At 36.8% G+C, this 5350-nt stretch overlaps 1 long non-coding RNA gene across 1 annotated transcript; it reads right to left on the bottom strand.

The window, feature by feature from the left end:
- Positions 1-381: 381 nt before the first annotated feature.
- Positions 382-1524, bottom strand: LOC130499872 (uncharacterized). Its single transcript, XR_008938728.1, has 4 exons — positions 1234-1524; positions 1021-1073; positions 637-737; positions 382-559 (listed from the first exon to the last, which is right to left on the bottom strand). It is a non-coding gene; the product is annotated as an uncharacterized LOC130499872 (long non-coding RNA).
- Positions 1525-5350: the final 3826 nt, after the last annotated feature.

The raw sequence follows: 5350 nt of genomic DNA, 5'->3' as shown, positions 1-5350 counted from the left end.
AAACCTGCTATGCGACTAAGCTCATGATTCCACTTTCGGATAAGTTGTTTCCAGCTGTTCTGACGATATATTCCATTGGATATTGCCCAGCTTTATTGTCAGGGATACTTCAAAAACAATAAAACAGAAAAGTAAGAGCTACATCCCTCCCCCAGAAAGGTCATTAAAGAGAATAACTTAGTGATGGGGTCATGTTTAAAAGCAAGTCCTCACGGTATTACACTATTACTGCTGCATTAGCAATCACAGGATGAGCTAGCAACACTGCTTCTAACCTAACCAAATTTATAAGTTCTAAAACATTAGGAAGATCAAACACATGTTCATTATATATTTTTTGTTTGTTACCTGATAAGCATTGCAGTAGATAAAAGAAAAGAAAAAAGCATTACAGTAGATAAAAGAAAGAAAAAAGCATTGCAGTAGATTAGCTCCTTTAATCTATCGAGTATCAACAACAAAGACAAAACCTTCACTGTCAATGTAACACAAAACTCCAGTCTCAACCATCCTTTTGAATCAATAGTAAAAGCAGTAGCTTCTTCGTTCTTGAAATAACCTTTAAAAACAACTCAACACAGTGTTATATCAAACACCAAACACAAAAGAATCACTTTTTCAAGAAGAAACAAACACCTTTCATCACGGTAGGACTCTGGAACCAGAGCTCGCCATGCCAGTCTGATCAACCCCCTAGACAACACCCGTATCCGGATCCACAATCTTAGCCTCCACATCTGGAGAAAACAAACCAGAGGATTCGTACCTCTCAGACTCTTCTTCAGTTAAAATAAAAGCAATTATAGCCGTCGGCTCAGTCAAGCCATAGCCTTGTAGAACTTTAAAATTATTGTATGTATCAACAAACATTTTTAATTGATTTCACTCATAGAACATTACTGTATGTCTCATCAAAATGGGTTGAATCACTGAACCGTATCAACAAAGGAGAGTCTGAAAGTCTAAATTCTGATTACACCTAGTGACATCAAAGCCGCTCAAAGAGAACATAGAACCCACCCCTTCAAGTGTCGCTGGTAGGTGGGAAGACGGTTCACGGGCATGAGCGTCGCCTGAAAACGTTTTAAAACAGAAGAACACAATTTAAAACTGGATTCAAAACCATATCACAAAGAGGAAATAAATAATATCGAATCATAATTCTGTTAAACATGAATCTAAAGGTTATGTGTTCAAATCTATGATGAACATGAAATTGAAAAATGAAATCACCTTAGAATCCAGAAGAAGCATATATATTCCCATGATTTCTGGTTTCCCAAAACCAGAAAAGCAGCACCTCCACGGTGGATGAGCAACGTCCATATTTGAGATCGCCAGAAGAATAACAACACTACTATCAGGATCTCAAGAAAACAAAGGATATATATATATATTAATAGGTCGTCAGGATGATTTCAAGAGAACAGAGTTCTGACCTATTTATACAGAGATTTCCCCACCGCCTTGCAAGAGCGAAACATGCAATAAATGGAGATCGTGGATGATGGGAATCAATGAAGACTTTAAGAAGATGAATGCGTAATCGGTGAAAATCAGGATTTGCGGAAGAAAGAGGAATCGAAACCCTAAAATTGGAGTTTCATTGCGATGGCGGAGAAGAACAGTGGTTCAATCACTGAAGCAGAAAACGACGCGTTTAAAGTTTTCTAACTTATTGGATTTCTCAAAGCTTCATCCTAAAAGCCCGTGTAACACATTAGTGCCCATACAAAATGTGATGAGGAATAAATGGAACGGTGCGTTTAGCACCAGACAGACAGATGTCGAGACGACAGACGTTGAATTTCTGACGTGGACGCTTACGTGTCACCTGGAGAGAAAAAACCATCTTTTATAGTAATAGATTTCGTATACGTTGCCTTGATAAGCTATCTATAGTAAACTGGCATTATGAAGAAGACATAAGTATAGCAACACGATTTTTAGGACGAATATTGTGTGATGGAGTTTATAGAGAAAGGGGGGTCTATATATAGTAGACAAAAACCCTTAGGGTTAAAGGCAATCGTTAGAATCAATTGTGCATATCTTTTAGTCTTAACAAATATTGAGAGAATAAACCTAGTAACTAAATTAATAAGAAAAAGAAACTTTGGTTTGAAAACCAAATCTCCATTGAAGAATAAAAGATTTGTAACATATAGGATATAAATTTGTTTGTCTATCAAACCAAGAAAATTACACATAACGTTATAGAATTTTAATGATTGCCTTTCTTGAAATTTTCGCGTATCAAAAATATCAGTCTTCACAATTTATGATTTTACCTAACTTAATGCGCCTCAATTAAATGTGGTTATGAAGACACGAAAATGAGTTATAAATGTTTTTGAGTTATTCTTGGTTCACCCCTAAAGTGAACATAAAAGTTCACCCAACCAATAGAAATCACTCATTTCACAATTGATATCTTTTAAATAAGGAAATAAAATATTGTCAAGTTATTTTATGTTTTAAAATAAATAAAATAAAAACAAATATAAATAATAGTAGTTACAAAAAGTAATTTAAAAAATATATTTTAACATTTTCAAAGAATAAAATAAACCCTAAACTCTAAATCATAAACCCTAAACCCTTGGATATACCCTAAACCCTTAGATATACCCTAAACCCTTGGGTATATGCTAAACCCTTGGATAATCTTAAACTCTAAATCCTAAACTCTAGTATATGCAAAAAGAAATATATATATATATTTTAACGCCGTCATCGAAATATTAAACTCTATATCCTAAACTCTAAATCCTAAACCTTTGGGTAAATCCTAAACTTTTTTTTAGGATTAAGGATTTGGTATTTTTAAGATTTAATGTTTATGTTTTAATCCTAGTGTTCTTGTCTTAGAACAGATCGAACTAAAGAGAGAGAGAGAGAGCCGTATGGCTTAGAGATGAATGAATTGTTATTATTCCATGAGTAATGAGTTCCTTATATAGGATTACATAACTTGAAGACAAAGTCTAATAACTTGGAGTAGGGAACAAGTAACTTGGAGTAGGGAACAAGTAAATCTAGAACATTCCATAATCGACATCACACAATATTCATAACACTTCCCCTTGATGTCCATTATGCGTGTAAGATGCTATCTCGTTAAAAACTGAGATTGTAATGCCATAACCGTCTAGAGTTTGTAATGCGTTTGGAATACTGCCTCGTTAAAACCTTTCCATGGTAAACCCAAAAACCCAATGTGGTAAAAACGGAAAGCCATGGATAGGAAAAAGAGTACAGCCGCATTACTTCCCCTGAAGTGAACATCACTGAAGGCTTCTCAGTGATCGCATACCAATCTGCTGCATAAGCTTCCTGAGCGTGCATGTTGGTAATGCCTAAGTGAAGAGGTCGGCTGAGTTCTCGCTGGATCTGACTTAGAGGACCTTGACCTCTCCTTCTTTCTGAAGATCGTGGGTGAAGAAGAACTTGGGGAGAACATGCTTAGTCTTGTCACCCTTGATGTAACCATCTTTGAGCTGAGCTATGCAGGCCGCATTGTCTTCGTAAAGAACGGTCGGCTCGTCTTTACCATCCGTGATCCCACATGCTGTCCGAATATGGTGTCATGAGTCTCAACCAGACACACTCTCTGCTTGCTTCATGGATCGCCAATATATCCGAGTGATTGGATGATGTGGCTGATATAGTCTGCTTGACTGATCTCCATGAAATGGTCGTGCCTCCATATGTGAAAACATAGCCGGTTTGGGACTTAGCACTGTGTGGATCGGACTGGTAACATGCATCAACAAAATGCTTTCATGATATTCATGGTCCATTCGGATCATATGGTTTATCTCTCTTAGATAAATTCGACCATGAATGTCTTTGTATGTCCATGATCTGTCCGGATCATGACATCATCCATAATCCATCCGGATTATGTTCTTGTCCACTATATATCTTATTCTTATCTTTTGACCAAAACTCTTTATGAACTTTTAGTATATGTCCACGGTCTGTTCATGAAGTGGCTATTGTGTTATAGTTTGAAGTTTAATCAAAACTAAGCCACTTTTTGGTCAATAGGACGTTCCTCTCACTTGGATGGTTTAGGTCGGATTTAAGACCTAGAGGAACTGGTCGGAACAAGCTGGACGGGATGGATTGGTCGGGACCAATGATGATTAAGGTCGAACTAGGTCGGACATGATCCTAGTCGGTATGGTTCCCTTTGGTCGTGAATCTGATGGATTCTCAGACCATTTGATCAATCTATTCTTGGTACGTTGGATCATAGATCCCAACATTCACATACGGCTAATGATCTCTACGATAGTTCATCGTAGTCTCTTCATAGCCTTTCCAAGAATCAATCATCTTAATCATCCTTTCTTTAAGTATAAACACAAGGAATATATTGACTACTATATGGACTGATCAGAAACGTTCTTATAGAACTTTCTACTAAGCATCACTTAGTCTTATCATATCGTGTGTACATACACGCATGCAGCTGCATTTCAGTCCATGAACAACGCAGGAACGATGTTGTTCTATGAGAACTTCTTTCTTATTTCTCAAGGTATCTTATGTTACCTTTATATCCAGTGATATATCCAATGTCTACTACATCTTCCTTAGATGTCCAAATCTTTATTAATTTCGATATTGGGTAGTAGCATTCACCACCTAGGAATTTATTTCCTTGTTCCTTAGTCCCTGTGAGTATCCTTGTGTGATCAAGCCATTCCTTTTGAATGCTTTATGTAGCAACATGTACAACCACTTGTCTGTACTTTCATGTTCTACAGCTCACGATTTTCTTTTTCTCACAAGACTCATCTGTTCACTGGTTAGATGGCGTCTATCTTATGTATTTGGCCAATACGCCCATCATATTCATTCTTTACTATAACTCCACGTCCCATTCATTTCTCTATGATGAGTACTCTTACGTGGGTTAGTGATCCTCACATATCTCTTATGCTCAAGTGCTTTCTCTTTATCACTTATGAGTGTGTGTATGTGTCGACACCTTATATAATGTTCCATCGCGTTCTATCGCGTTCTAGACATGATACAATCGATTGAGATTTTATTATTATCAGGATCATTGAATACTTTGTAGTTTGCAAGGCTACATTGTATGATACTTGTACCTTAGGACCGGCCGGTCTTATCTCATTGTCTAGTATGGTTTCTCTTTCATGAACCCGGATCTATCATTATGAGCACCTTAACTTTTCTATCCGTGGTTCATTATATATGGAACATTCTGGTCTATCTTCTATAGACTTTTACAGCAACTTGATTATGTCTCTACTAGGACATTTATATAGTGGTGCTAAGCTGGTATGACTTAGTCATTCTTTCGGGTCTATCT

Source organism: Raphanus sativus, chromosome 9 (genome assembly GCF_000801105.2).
Source record: "Raphanus sativus cultivar WK10039 chromosome 9, ASM80110v3, whole genome shotgun sequence".
Lineage (NCBI taxonomy): Eukaryota > Viridiplantae > Streptophyta > Magnoliopsida > Brassicales > Brassicaceae > Raphanus > Raphanus sativus.
Note: the sequence above shows the minus strand (reverse complement) of the source record. Positions and strands in the feature narration are given on the sequence as shown.